The sequence below is a fragment of the Myotis brandtii genome, unplaced genomic scaffold (assembly GCF_000412655.1).
Source record: "Myotis brandtii unplaced genomic scaffold, ASM41265v1 scaffold188, whole genome shotgun sequence".
Taxonomy (NCBI): domain Eukaryota; kingdom Metazoa; phylum Chordata; class Mammalia; order Chiroptera; family Vespertilionidae; genus Myotis; species Myotis brandtii.
The window spans coordinates 702,036-717,577 of NW_005356985.1; the positions used below are offsets into that span (position 1 = coordinate 702,036).

A 15,542-nucleotide genomic window follows, 5' to 3' on the forward strand; every position below is an offset into this window, starting at 1 on the left:
GGGCTTTCTCAAGTCTCAGGACTCAACCCACAGGCTCTGCCGCCTCTTCCACCAGGGCCGCTTCCTCCTTGAGATCAGGGCCCGGGACACAGAACACCGGGTGAAATCACGGGCCTGGAGGCCGGGCCAAGGAGCTGGGTTTACTCTGAGCACCGGGTTGCTGTTTGCTGGGATATCGGACCCCTTTCGGCTCTGCCGGGCGGTGGGTCTGTTGGGGCCCATACAGGACAAGGGGGAAGCCTGAATTCTACTCCAGCTCCGGCTCTGCCTCTGAGCCTCCCTCTGCACTGAGTTGGCAAAACCCACCCTGGCCGCTGGGTGGCACTAAAAGAGACTAGTGCCCTGGTTCTCAACCTTGGCTGCACATTAGAATCACCTGGGAATCTTTTTAAAATCCTGATTTCTGGGCCTCATCCGCCGGAAATTCTGTTTCTTTGTTATGGGGTGGGGCCACAACATTAGTAACAAAGAAACAGAATTTCCGGAGGATGAGGCCCAGAAATCAGGATTTTAAAAAGATTCCCAGGTGATTCTAATGTGCAGCCAAGGTTGAAAACCACTGGACTAGTGGGACCCAGGAAGCCACTGCCCCGCAGTATTGGGGGACAGTAATGCCCCGTGAACCTTAATGCCTTAATGAGCACAGTTCACGAACCTCCAGGCGGCGTGTTTCCAGGCAGTAAAACTCATGGCACCACGGCCCGTGCAGCTTCCTTTTTCAGTGACCTTGAACCTGGAAAACGCCAGGAGGCCAAGGTGTGCTGCACAAAAGCAGCGGGGTGCCCTGGCTCTGTGGAGGGTCCCAGCAGAGCCTTCTGGAACCCTGGGCGCCGAGACCCACGCCCGCAGGCAGACGCGCGGTGGGCTGGTCGTTCCGCTCATTGGCACGTCTCCCTCCCTCATCCTCATTCGTCTCCGTGGAAGAGATGGGCAGTAGACCGGGCGCTGCCGGGCTGGGAGCCTGCGGTCCAGCCCCAGGCAGCTGGGCTGTGATGAGGCCAGGTCCTGGCCCCTGACCCTCATTGGCAATGACGATGGCTCTCACTGCCCAGGGACGGGCAGGAAGAGGGTGACACGCACAGCAGCTCAGAGACAGGCATGGGATTAGATGAGACGCTTCAAAATTAAATTAGAATTCCAAGCTCAGAGCCGAGCTAATGAATTGGAATAGGCTTGAAAGTCTGACTTCAGGACGAGATAAAAACGGGCAGTTGGTTGCCCTGGCCGGTTTGGCTCAGTAGATAGAGCATCATGCCGAGAACTGAAGGGTCCCGGGTTCGGTTCCAGTCAAGGGCACGTACCTCGGGTGCAGGCTGGGTCCCCGCCCCTGTCAGAGCTCGTGCAGGAGGCAAGCGATCTCTCTCTCTCTCTCTCTCTCTCTCTCCCTCTCTCTCTCTCTCACCCCTCCCTTCCATTCTCTCTAAAAAGCAATGGGGGGAAAAACAATCCCCTGGTGAGGATTTTAAAAGTAAAAAGGATGTGCCCAGATCTGACCCTGCAGCCTGGGAATGGGGCCCTCAGCATATTCTGTTCCCTCTGCTTAAACACCCTTCCTGCAGGCGTCTCCTCCTCCTGACCTCCCCCTGGCCCGGCCCTCAGGCCTGAGCTGGAATCCAAGGGGGAACTGAAGGTCACTGATCCTGGGTCGGCTGGCCCAGTGTGGCCTCCGCAGGGGGGCGTCCTTCCTGCCTGTACTCAGTGTGGGAGGAGGGGCTCTCAGTCCCCGGGAACCATGTGACGGCGGGAACCTGTGGAACCTGCAGCCTTTCAGCCTCAGGAGCTAGGACGGGTGTTGCAGAGGGACCCTGCCCCGGCCCCAGGGGCACACGTTACGGTGGAAAAACTGGTCCCACATGGCACCTCGCTCCGTAGCGGGGCAGCCCCCAAGAGCTCGCGGCTAATGAGGCGGAGAAGGAGCAATCTGGCCACAGCCACTCAGGCTGCTGAAAGGCAAACACCCAATTAACACTCCTCATTAGTCTAATTCAATCAGGGACCGATGTCGTCATTATTACAATTCACTGGGACAAACAAATAAATGCTGGCTGGTGTGGATTTCGGCCATGTGACCCAAGACTGGCAGGTGGCAAGCACACCTCACACAGGAACCCGGGGAGTGGGTCCCACGTCAGCGGAGAATAAGGGGGACAAGAATCTACACCCGCGGCCTCTGGTCTCTGGGCGGACTTCACGCTCAGAGTGCGGACGGCGTCGCCATGCCCCCGGCTGCAGAGGGCCCGCAGTCCTGTCCTTTTCCAAAGCTTCCTGTGGGGTCCGTGGTGCAGACCAGCCGGGCATCACTGGGCTGGAATCCTCAGGACAGTCTTTGGCTGGCTGCACCTTTGGTGACCTTGACGGCCAGGATTCTAACCCCTACTTTCAGCTCAGGCAAGCCAGCTCTGAGGACCCCAGAACCAGAGGCCGGAGTGGAGCTGGGACCCAGACCTCCCATGGACCGGCCGGCGCTGCCCCTCCCCTGACTCAGCTGACCTTCCTGGCCCTGCCCCCTACCACTGCTGGCATGTGCCTAGCAAATGCTGTTCAGTGAATAAAAGCGTGAGTGTGACATTCAAGGGCACTAATGTTTGCAGGACCAAGATTCTGAGAAAACCACAAATTTGGGGAGGGGGGAATCAGGATTAAATACCATTACTAAGGGGTCCATTGTTCAAATGTCCTTAGCCGACGGGAAGGCTGTCTCTGCAGACAAAGACTGCTAACCGCCCAGCGCATCCTCCCTTCCCCCCTCTCACAGGACAACCATTTTCTTCCAGGAGGCAATGTGCGCCATTAATACGGGCAACCGGAAGTAACCACAGCTCTGCCAATGGAAGAGATGAGTCTGCTAGAGGCTTTCTGGATAGAAAGAAGACAATAGCCACTTTTCTCCCCTCCACCACTTTCTTGTCTTTCCTGCCTGAACACAGACGTAATGTCTGGAGCTGCAGCAGCCACTTAGGCCCACGAGGCCAGGGGCATCTCCGAGGTGCTGAACCTGTTGCCGGGGAGCCATCTACCTTCCGACTTCCTGTTATGTGAGAAAAATAAACCCCTCTTCGTTTAAGCCACGATAAGGCAGGTTTTCTGTTTCCCACCGCTGGCCACGTGCCCATCTGATACACAAGTGCTGGGCACCACAGTCCCCTGAAGTGCTCAAGCTGCTGGGTACTTGATTCTAAACTGTCCTGTCAGCTTATAAAAAGGGACAGCGCCCCGGGGAGGTTCCCTCAGGGTGTGTCCAGCTCCTCTCAGAGCCACACTGACCCTTCGTCTCTGAGTTCCAGCCGGCACTGGGCCAGCCTCCCTGGTGTTCACCTGAGGCGGCACAGTAACATCTCGGAGAGGAGACAAGGTGAGTGAGAGCAGGTGACAGACGGCCTTAAATGACATTTAAATGCTGTCCTCAGTCGGCTTATAAAAAGGGACAGCGCCCCGAGGAGGTTCCCTCAGGGTGTGTCCAGCTCCTCTCGGAGCCGCACTGACCCTTCGTCTCTCTGAGTTCCAGCCGGCGCTGGGCCAGCCTCCCTGGTGTTCACCTGAGGCAGCACAGTAACATCTCGGAGAGGAGACAAGGTGAGTGAGGGCAGGTGACAGACGGCCTTAAATGACATTTAAATGACTGAACTGCATTTCCCACAACCCATAAGCTGAAGCCCTGATATGTGGTTACCTTAGAATGTGACTGCATTTGAAGAGAGGGTCTTCAAATAGATAATTAAGTTAAAACAGGGTCATGAAGGTGGGATCCAATAGGACTGGAGTCCGTATAAAAAAGGGGAAATTTGGAGGTGGACACATGTAGAGAAAAGATGATGTGAAGACGCAGGGAGAAGACGGCTGTCCGCACCCCGAGGAGAGAGGCTCTGAGGACGTGTGATGGCCGACCTCGGCCTCTGGAACCGAGACAATGGAGAACTCCTGCCGGTTAGCCCAGTCTGCGGGGTTTGTCATGGCAGCGATAGCAAACTCATGCGATTGGTGTTTGTCCTGAGGGCTCTGGGGAGCTGCTGAAGGGTTTTAAAAGGGGATCCTAGGGATACAATTGTGAATGAATAAATAAAATAAAGACTAAACAAACACGGAACATCTGAGCTTTGTGGCGGAAGGGAGTTCTTTCTGATGGCAGATGGAAGAGCGGTGACTGTGTGTTTTATAAATAAATGAAGGCCACTGCTCACACACCCACTGATCCCCTCTGGAGTCATAGAGGAGCGCACAGTGTCAGAAACACCAAGGAAGTCTGGGGCCAGGGGCCAGGGGCCAGGGCCAGCCTGGTGCTCCTGACGCCCTGGGGGATGCAATGTGTCACTGGGGTGAAGTGAGGTGGGAACGCTCCGTGCAGTGGGAAGGCCTGGGAAGGCTCACCCAGCGGAGGGGATGGGACTCATTATGGAAAGATGACGGGAAACGCACTTGAGCCATGAAGGCTGTCAAATCGGTCAGTGAGGGGTCAGCTGATCTGGCCGAGGCTCTGGCCGAAAGCCATTCAGGAGTGAGCCTGCACTCCCGGTGATATTTAGCTCTTAATAAAGCGAACCCGGAGCCAGCAAATTCCTCCAAAGGACGCCTCAGGCCAACACAACCTCGTTAGTAGCAAATGAGCAAATATCTCATTACAAGGAAACAGACCCCACCCTTTGGGAAAGACGTCTGCGCGAACGGTCAAGGCTTCCAGTGTAAGCATCGTGTTTCAGAATTCTAAAAGCGGTTCCTGCGTAAAGTAACAGCTCCCTTTTCAGGCTCCGAGAAGCGAGGCCACTTGCCAGAGTCCCCGGCTTGAGCCAGCGTTCCAACTCAGCTGTGTCAGACTCGAGCTGAGGCTCTCTGACCGGCATGCTATTGGCTGATTAACTCGTCACTTTCCCGAAGAGCAACCGTGTACTCTGAGTCCCTGCTTAGCAGACAGGGACCGCACATGCTTCCACTGCCCCTGCCGCAGGGCCTTTGCGTCTGCTATTGCGTTCCTCTATGGCAGTGGTTGGCAAACTGCGGCTCGCAAGCCACATGCGGCTCTTTGGCCCCATGAGTGTGGCTCTTCCACAAAATACCATGTGTGGGCGCGCACGTACAGTGCGATTGAAACTTCGTGGCCCATGAGCAGAAGTTGGTATTTTGTGGAAGAGCCACACTCAAGGGGGCAAAGAGCTGCATGTGGCTCACGAGCCGCAGTTTGCCGACCACTGGTCTATGGTGTTCTTCCCCCCAGATCTTCACATGATCAAAGAAAGCAGCCCTACCCTCCCTGGCCAATGCACTGTAGTATACTCTCCCACAGAGCAACGATTATTGCTGAAACACCATGTGTGCTCACTGTCTGTGTGTCCACCTGTCCCCCTACAGGACTGTCAGCTCTGTAGCATCATGAGACTTGTCCAGCTGTTGGTCACACACAACCGCCTAGAACAGTGCTGAGCAGTGGCCATAAACGTGTACCGTCCACCTTAAAATCCTGCTGTGCATTTTCTGAGTGCTACCATTACCACGAAGGCCAGCAACTTAAAAGATCAAAAGGATTCCAAAAGACTATTTTTAAGGAGGGGAAATACCCAAGTAAATGTTTCTGAACATTCATGTCCAGCCGGCATGGCTCAGTGGTTGAGCATCGAACTATGAACCAGGAGGTCACGGTTCTATTCCTGGTCAGGGCACCTGCCCGGATTGCAGGCTCAATCCCCAGTCAGGGGCATGCAGGAGGCAGCCAGTCAGTGATTCTCTCTCATCATTGATGTTTCTATCTCTCTCTCCCTCTCCCTTCTTCTCTGAAATCAATAAAAATATACATTAAAAAAAGTTTCTGAACATTCAAACTGATAAACACATATGTAAAATCGAATCCCTGCTTAATTCCGCAGTGGGCTTGTTGCAGTCTGGGCCCTAAATTGGTTAGTCTGCTATTAATCAACTATTTCTTTCACCCCATAAATTGACATGCAGATGTGGACGTCTGGAATGTGGAACGAGACGACATAATATGCTCATGTTCGGAAATGATCACCACGCCTAGACAGGCGGCGTGGCCCGGCAGTACCGTGCATGCAACCTCTGCCCAGCTGCGCGGGCCGTCCTTTGAGGGGCGTGAAGGACTATTATGCTATTACTCGGCGCCACTTCCTGCTACTGCGTGCGCACACTGCCTCTGGCGAGTCCATGACTTTTAATTAACTCCCCGTCAGTTGGGCTCCCACCCTCCGGCTCTTGAAGCGGAGGGTCCGCTGCCAATCCAAAAAGGGCGGCTTTGAAGCAAACTTCTCGGAACGCTCTCCCCAAGGTCTCCTCCTCCCTCCCTGGCAGGGCATGAGGCCCGGTTCCTCCAAGTTCACTCAGAGTGCGCACTTCGCCCCGGACTCTCTCCGCTGGCCCAGCATCAGGGGTCAGGTGGACTGGGAGGGCTGGAAGGGGGCACAGCACGTGCAAAGGCCCTGAGTCAGCAATCAGTCCAGCATGCTGGAGAGACAGGAAGAAGGGCTGGAGAGGACCGAGCAGGAAGACGAGGGCCAGGGCGGGTGTCTGAGAAGCAGACATCAGCCAGACGCAGGGCCTCCCGGGCTGGCACGAAGAGACGCGTTTATCTGAAGCAGCGAGCATGCCGTCTACTCTGTGCTTGATGCCATCAGCGGCTGCTGCGTAGACAGGGCTGTCTCCTCCTTCTCTCTCCCTCCTCATGCACTAGGCAGCGTTTACCGAGCCTTTACCATGCGCTGAGCACGGAGCCAGGTGCCAATGGGACGGGCGGACGATAAGGACCAGCCCCGACCTCTCGGGAGTCTGGCAGTCTGAGGGCGGAGGCAGACACTGCTCAGCCACGTGTGCTGTGAAGGCTGGCGAGGCAGAGCCAAGAGAACCAGGCTGCTCCCCGACACGGCCCTCCAGGTGGGCCCCCCCCACCCCGAACCTTTCCAGGGCCCACCGGCCAGCGCCTCGCAACCTGATTTCAAGACTTGTTATGAACCCACAACCATTCAGACAGTCTGGTGCCCAGATAGGAGGTAAGGTCAACAGAACAGGATCCAGAAGATCGCTCACTGTACAAGGCATCTGACCTTTTATACGGACACCGGAGCGATCCACGAAGCAAAGGGCTTTTTCTCAAGAAATCGGTATCCAGATACCAAACACATGAACCTCAACCCTTACTTCACATCATACAGAAAATGTAATGCAAAGTGAGCGATAGAGCTAAACCTACCAGCTCATCCATAAAACTTTCACAAAGCGAACACAGGAAAAGAGCGTGGTGACTTGAGTATGTTTTATTGAGCCAAGTTTTCTTCTACAAGACACACAAAGCCATAGCCTGGAATGAGACTTGTCCAGCTGTTGGTCACACACAACCGCCTAGAACAGTGCTGAGCAGTGGCCATAAACGTGTACCGTCCACCTTAAAATCCTGCTGTGCATTTTCTGAGTGCTACCATTACCACGAAGGCCAGCAACTTAAAAGATCAAAAGGATTCCAAAAGACTATTTTTAAGGAGGGGAAATACCCAAGTAAATGTTTCTGAACATTCATGTCCAGCCGGCATGGCTCAGTGGTTGAGCATCGAACTATGAACCAGGAGGTCACGGTTCTATTCCTGGTCAGGGCACCTGCCCGGATTGCAGGCTCAATCCCCAGTCAGGGGCATGCAGGAGGCAGCCAGTCAGTGATTCTCTCTCATCATTGATGTTTCTATCTCTCTCTCCCTCTCCCTTCTTCTCTGAAATCAATAAAAATATACATTAAAAAAAGTTTCTGAACATTCAAACTGATAAACACATATGTAAAATCGAATCCCTGCTTAATTCCGCAGTGGGCTTGTTGCAGTCTGGGCCCTAAATTGGTTAGTCTGCTATTAATCAACTATTTCTTTCACCCCATAAATTGACATGCAGATGTGGACGTCTGGAATGTGGAACGAGACGACATAATATGCTCTCGTTCGGAAATGATCACCACGCCTAGACAGGCGGCGTGGCCCGGCAGTACCGTGCATGCAACCTCTGCCCAGCTGCGCGGGCCGTCCTTTGAGGGGCGTGAAGGACTATTATGCTATTACTCGGCGCCACTTCCTGCTACTGCGTGCGCACACTGCCTCTGGCGAGTCCATGACTTTTAATTAACTCCCCGTCAGTTGGGCTCCCACCCTCCGGCTCTTGAAGCGGAGGGTCCGCTGCCAATCCAAAAAGGGCGGCTTTGAAGCAAACTTCTCGGAACGCTCTCCCCAAGGTCTCCTCCTCCCTCCCTGGCAGGGCGTGAGGCCGGGTTCCTCCAAGTTCACTCAGAGTGCGCACTTCGCCCCGGACTCTCTCCGCTGGCCCAGCATCAGAGGGGTCAGGAGAGAGTGCCAGGGGTGGACTGGGCGGGCTGGAGGGGGCGCAGCACGTGCAAAGGCCCTGAGTCAGCAATCAGTCCGGCATGCTGGAGAGACAGGAAGAAGGGCTGGAGAGGACTGAGCAGGAAGACGAGGGCCAGGGCGGGTGTCTGAGAAGCAGACATCAGCCAGACGCAGGGCCTCCCGGGCTGGCACGAAGAGACGCGTTTATCTGAAGCAGCGAGCATGCCGTCTACTCTGTGCTTGATGCCATCAGCGGCTGCTGCGTAGACAGGGCTGTCTCCTCCTTCTCTCTCCCTCCTCATGCACTAGGCAGCGTTTACCGAGCCTTTACCACGCGCTGAGCACGGAGCCAGGTGCCTATGGGACGGGCGGACGATAAGGACCAGCCCCGATCTCTCGGGAGTCTGGCAGTCTGATGGCGGAGGCAGACACTGCTCAGCCACGTGTGCTGTGAAGGCTGGCGAGGCAGAGCCAAGAGAACCAGGCTGCTCCCCGACACGGCCCTCCAGGTGGGCCCCCCCCACCCCGAACCTTTCCAGGGCCCACCGGCCAGCGCCTCGCAACCTGATTTCAAGACTTGTTATGAACCCACAACCATTCAGACAGTCTGGTGCCCAGATAGGAGGTAAGGTCAACAGAACAGGATCCAGAAGATCGCTCACTGTACAAGGCATCTGACCTTTTATACGGACACCGGAGCGATCCACGAAGCAAAGGGCTTTTTCTCAAGAAATCGGTATCCAGATACCAAACACATGAACCTCAACCCTTACTTCACATCATACAGAAAATGTAATGCAAAGTGAGCGATAGAGCTAAACCTACCAGCTCATCCATAAAACTTTCACAAAGCGAACACAGGAAAAGAGCGTGGTGACTTGAGTATGTTTTATTGAGCCAAGTTTTCTTCTACAAGACACACAAAGCCATAGCCTGGAAGGAGAAACCCGATAAACTAACCTCATCCAAATGGAAAACATCTGTGCACGGAACTTACACTAAGAAAAATGAATAGGAGAACCACCGCTTCGTAGAGAATCGTCTCATATCTGACAAAGGACGGGTACCCAGACATGTAGCCCAGACTCAATAACTATAAGTCAGCCCGGCCAGCAAGGCTCAGTGGTTGAGCATCGACCTATGAACCAGGAGGTCAGGGTTCGATTCCCGGTCAGGGCACATGCACAAGTTGAGGACTCAAGCCCCAGTGTGGGGCGTGCAGGAGGCAGCCAATCCATGATTCTCTCTCATCATTGATGTTTCTATCTCTCTCCCTCTCCCTTCCTCTCTGAAATCAATAAAAATATATTTTTTTAAAAGTCCATCCCCATTACTCATCAGGGAAATGCTAGTGGAAACCATATGGAAATACAACTAAACACTCAGAATACGGAACGTGAAAAAGACTGGTAGCACCATGTGTTGGCACGGATGTGCAGCAAATGGAGCCCTTGGTAGGAGCAGAAAATGGCACCACCACGTTGGAAAGCCTTTTGGCAGTTTTGCACAAAACTAAACAAACGCCCGCTCTATCGCCAGCAATTCCAGTCCCAGATAGCATCCCCAGAGAAACGGAATCATGTTCACAAAAAGCCTGCAAGTTTTCCGAGCAACGTTCCCCAGACAGCCAAACCTAGACACAGCCCTGGAGTCCATCATGATGAAAACGGATTAAGAGACCGTGATGTGTCCAGAGAATGGACGACTATTCGTCACGCCCCGGACTCTCTCCGCTGGCCCAGCATCAGAGGGGTCAGGAGAGAGTGCCAGGGGTGGACTGGGCGGGCTGGAGGGGGCGCAGCACGTGCAAAGGCCCTGAGTCAGCAATCAGTCCGGCATGCTGGAGAGACAGGAAGAAGGGCTGGAGAGGACTGAGCAGGAAGACGAGGGCCAGGGCGGGTGTCTGAGAAGCAGACATCAGCCAGACGCAGGGCCTCCCAGGCTGGCACGAAGAGACGCGTTTATCTGAAGCAGCGAGCATGCCGTCTACTCTGTGCTTGATGCCATCAGCGGCTGCTGCGTAGACAGGGCTGTCTCCTCCTTCTCTCTCCCTCCTCATGCACTAGGCAGCGTTTACCGAGCCTTTACCACGCGCTGAGCACGGAGCCAGGTGCCTATGGGACGGGCGGACGATAAGGACCAGCCCCGATCTCTCGGGAGTCTGGCAGTCTGATGGCGGAGGCAGACACTGCTCAGCCACGTGTGCTGTGAAGGCTGGCGAGGCAGAGCCAAGAGAACCAGGCTGCTCCCCGACACGGCCCTCCAGGTGGGCCCCCCCCACCCCGAACCTTTCCAGGGCCCACCGGCCAGCGCCTCGCAACCTGATTTCAAGACTTGTTATGAACCCACAACCATTCAGACAGTCTGGTGCCCAGATAGGAGGTAAGGTCAACAGAACAGGATCCAGAAGATCGCTCACTGTACAAGGCATCTGACCTTTTATACGGACACCGGAGCGATCCACGAAGCAAAGGGCTTTTTCTCAAGAAATCGGTATCCAGATACCAAACACATGAACCTCAACCCTTACTTCACATCATACAGAAAATGTAATGCAAAGTGAGCGATAGAGCTAAACCTACCAGCTCATCCATAAAACTTTCACAAAGCGAACACAGGAAAAGAGCGTGGTGACTTGAGTATGTTTTATTGAGCCAAGTTTTCTTCTACAAGACACACAAAGCCATAGCCTGGAAGGAGAAACCCGATAAACTAACCTCATCCAAATGGAAAACATCTGTGCACGGAACTTACACTAAGAAAAATGAATAGGAGAACCACCGCTTCGTAGAGAATCGTCTCATATCTGACAAAGGACGGGTACCCAGACATGTAGCCCAGACTCAATAACTATAAGTCAGCCCGGCCAGCAAGGCTCAGTGGTTGAGCATCGACCTATGAACCAGGAGGTCAGGGTTCGATTCCCGGTCAGGGCACATGCACAAGTTGAGGACTCAAGCCCCAGTGTGGGGCGTGCAGGAGGCAGCCAATCCATGATTCTCTCTCATCATTGATGTTTCTATCTCTCTCCCTCTCCCTTCCTCTCTGAAATCAATAAAAATATATTGTTAAAATAAAAATAATTATAAATCACCCAATTTTTAATGGCAAAAAGTTATGAATAAAAACTTCACAAATAGCCCTAACCGGTTTGGCTCAGTGGATAGAGCGTCGGCCTGCGGACTGAAGGGTCTTGGGTTCGATTCCAGTCAAGGGCATGTACCTTGGTTGTGGGCACATCCCCAGGAGGGGGTGTGCAAGAGGCAGCTGATCGATGTTTCTCTCTCATCAATGTTTCTAACTCTCTATCCCTCTCCCTTCCTCTCTGTAAAAAATCAATAAAATATATTTTAAAAAAAACACTTCACAAATAAACATATCTGACTGGTTATGAAGCACATGAAAAAAAATGTTCATCCCCACCCTGGTGGGTTTGACTCAGTGAATAGAGGAACCTGTGGACTGGGTTGTGGGCTCGATCCCCAGTGGGTGGCATGCAGGAGGCAGCCGATCAGTGATTCTCTCTCCTCGTTGATGTTTCTCTCACTCTCTCCCTCTCCCTTTCTCTCTGAAATCAATAAAAATATATTTTTTTAAAAGTCCATCCCCATTACTCATCAGGGAAATGCTAGTGGAAACCATATGGAAATACAACTAAACACTCAGAATACGGAACGTGAAAAAGACTGGTAGCACCATGTGTTGGCACGGATGTGCAGCAAATGGAGCCCTTGGTAGGAGCAGAAAACAGCACCGCTATGTTGGGAAGCCTTTTGGCAGTTTTGCACAAAACTAAACAAACGCCTGCTCTATCGCAAGCAATTCCAGTCCCAGATAGCATCCCCAGAGAAACGGAATCATGTTCACAAAAAGCCTGCAAGTTTTCCGAGCAACGTTCCCCAGACAGCCAAACCTAGACACAGCCCTGGAGTCCATCATGATGAAAACGGATTAAGAGACCGTGATGTGTCCAGAGAATGGACGACTATTCGTCAGCAGAAAGAAAAAAGTGCTGACACACAGCAAGATGGACGAATCTCAAAAAGCATCATGCTGCACAAACATTATGCAACATGCAAGTCATCCTGAAGCCTTCCTTACACGAGGAGCACAGACTGCAGGGACCTATTCACATCCCGTTCTAGAACAGGCGCATCTGATCGATCGAGGGGGGAGGGGTGGGGGGACAGGTGAGCTCTGGCTGGAATGGGCCAACGGGGGATGAAGGTAATATTCTATATCCTAGAATATACTCATGTTACACAGGTGTCTGCAGTTCTCAAAACTCAACAAATGTAAACCTAAGATTTGTGCACTTCACTGCGTGTGCGTTGACAGCAAAAGAAAAACTACAGACAAACCTCTGCTGAAATAATTGGGCGAAGTGTGCAGATATTTGCAATTTACTGTAACATGCATAAAAGGTCAGGTGGATGGATGAATAGAACAGGTATTTCATTGAATACGTCCTGGGACAATGCTCACTGCAGGATGTAGAGGGTGGATATGGGTGTTGGCTATAAAACCCCTTCAACTTTGCTGGATGTTGGCAAATTACCACACCGAAGTGTTAGAAAATATTCAGTCGCCATGGAGGCAACACGCCCTCCACAGAAAGGGCGCTCTGTGAAGTCTGCCTTTGGCGTCCTCCAAACTCACCCCTGCGCACCCACACCTCCCGGGCTCTCCTCCATCGTCTTCCCAGACTGGACGGTACCTGTGTGTCTGTCCGCCTCCTGCCTGCGTCTGAGAGAGGCACAGAGGCAGGTACCACATCTGGTTCACTGTTATAATCTCAGAGCCTGGAACAGGACACAGACAACATGGTCCTGTGTGTGGTGGGCGGGGGCGGGGGGGGTGGATGGATGGAGGGATGGGAAAGGGAATAGATGGATGAACGAGGGAAGGGATGAAGAAACCAACCTAAGCCGCTGTTGGGTCTGATCAAATAATTGAGTCGAAACCCCCTCCCCTGGGATCCGACCTCCAGGCCACTTCACAATGGGCACTCCACTGGCTGAGACCACACTCCACTGGCTTAGACCACACTCCACTGGCTGAGACCACACTCCACTGGCTGAGACCACACTCCACTGGCTTAGACCACATTCCACTGGCTTAGACCACATTCCACTGGCTTAGACCACACTCCACTGGCTGAGACCATTCTCTCTCCCCTCCGGAGTTTCCCGGAATCCAGACCTGCACAGAGAATTCCCCGCCCAGAAAAAGCCGCCTCGAGTCCTTTAAAAGCCACTGACTCACCATCTTTGGGGGCTGGTGCCATTTGGGGGCTCAGCCCATCTGGGTATCCAGATGACCTAATAAATTCATCATCCCTTACCACTTGGGCCTCGTGCGTTCCTCCTTCGGCGACCCTAACCACTGGCTAGCTTTATATCAGTTCTCCACAAACCACCAATCACAGGACAAGACACGGAATCAGAGCGAACCCTACGTCAAGGCTCTTGTGAAACTCAGGGCTGTGTGGTTTTCCAGAAGAACAAGTGCCACGCAGACCACGAGCCCTGCCAAGCCTTGCCCCACCGTTTATCGACAGGGACATGGCGCACACGGCGAGATGCTCTGGGAACTTAAAGGGACACCACGGCCCGGCCTGTCCCAGTGCCAGGCTTCTGTCCAAACCAAGGCCCCTCCGTGCAAGAACCACATGGGCTACTACTCCTACCTCCTTCCAAAAAGCATGCGTAGTTCACGTCTCCCCTTCCCCACTCCTTGCTGCCTCGGGGGTGGGGGGGGAGGGCAGGTGCCTAAGCAGAGAGGGACTCCAAGCCGCCTGAGCCGGGGTTTGGTTCCGTGCTGGGAGCGCCACTATGTGATCTCATTTATTTACTGACCACAACAGCCCAATGCGGAAAACACGGACACGTCCCTTTCCGTGCCCTGCACACTCCGAAGCCCTTGCCGACCGACTTCCCAGCGGTGGCAACCGCCCCGGGGAAGCCCTTGTTTGCCGGAGGGCACGGTGTAAGGATGTGATGCTCCTGTGAACACAGATCGCCCTTGAACTCCCCTCTAACACAGAGCCAACCCCCAGGGTGAGAGGAGGTGGAGATCTGGATGGAGAATCAGCTTCAGATAAATGAATAAACGTGGTCGACAGGCACAACAAAAGCCTTAAGAAAGAAAGAAAGCCAGGCCGGTGTGGCTCCGTGGTTGAACACCAACCTATGAACCAGGAGGTCACGATTCGATTCAATTCCTGGTCAGGGCACATGCCTGGGTTGCGGCTCAATCCTTAGTGTGGGGCGCACAGGAGGCAGCCGATCAATGATTCTCTCTTATCACTAATGTTTCTATCCCTCTCTCCCTTCTTCTCTCTAAAATCAACAAAAAAAATTTTTAAATATATTTCTTTATTGATTTCAGAGAGGAAGGGAGAAGGAGAGAGAGATAGAAACATCAATGATGAGAGAGAATCATTGATTGGCTGCCTCCTGCACGCCCCCCACTGGAGATCGAGCCCCAACCCAGGCATGTGCCCTTGGCCAGAATCGAACCTGGGACCCTTCAGTCTGCAGGCCTACGCTCTAGCAACTGAGCCAAACCGGCTAGGGCAATTTTTTTTTTTTAAAGAAAGCAAGCAAGTCTGCAGGATGCTACAACACGGATGCATCTTGAGGACGTCACCCTAAGTGAGATGAGCCGGTCACAAAAAGACAAACACTGCAGGATTACAGGTCAGTGAGGTGTGCAAAACAGTCAGGCTCACAGAACCAAAGAGGGGAACTGCATTTGCCAGGGCCTGAGCGAGGGAGGGAGACATGGGAAGTCACTACCGAAGGGGCATAAGGGCGGCGCCCAGACAAAAACTCCAAGAAGGCAGGAGGCACGCTACTTCTGCTCATCTCTGTGACCTTAGTCCAGCGAGACGAACAGTCTCAGAGGTCTGCTGTCCACCCCTGCACCCAGTCAGCACAGCACACTGCACGCTGGCAATTTCATCGGGAGGGGAGAGCCCACGCGAAGTATTCTTTCCAAATAATTTTTTAAATAACATGCCTGTGTTGCCAGTTCAGCTCAATGGATAGAGCGACGGCCTGCGGACTAAAGGGTCCTGGGTTCGATTCCTGTCAACAGCACGTACCTCGGTTGCAGGCTCCTCCCAGGCCCGGGCCCTGGTCTGGGCGTGTGCAGGAGGCAACCAATCGATGTGTTTCTCTCACATCAATGTTTCTCTCTGTGTTTCCCTCTCTCTTCCACGCT

At 53.4% G+C, this 15,542-nt stretch overlaps 1 long non-coding RNA gene across 1 annotated transcript in view; it reads right to left on the reverse strand.

Annotated features, from left to right (window-relative positions):
* LOC106725798 overlaps positions 1-15,542 on the reverse strand; it is an 18,639-nt gene that overhangs the window by 1,701 nt on the left and 1,396 nt on the right. The gene's annotated exons all lie outside the window — the stretch shown is intronic.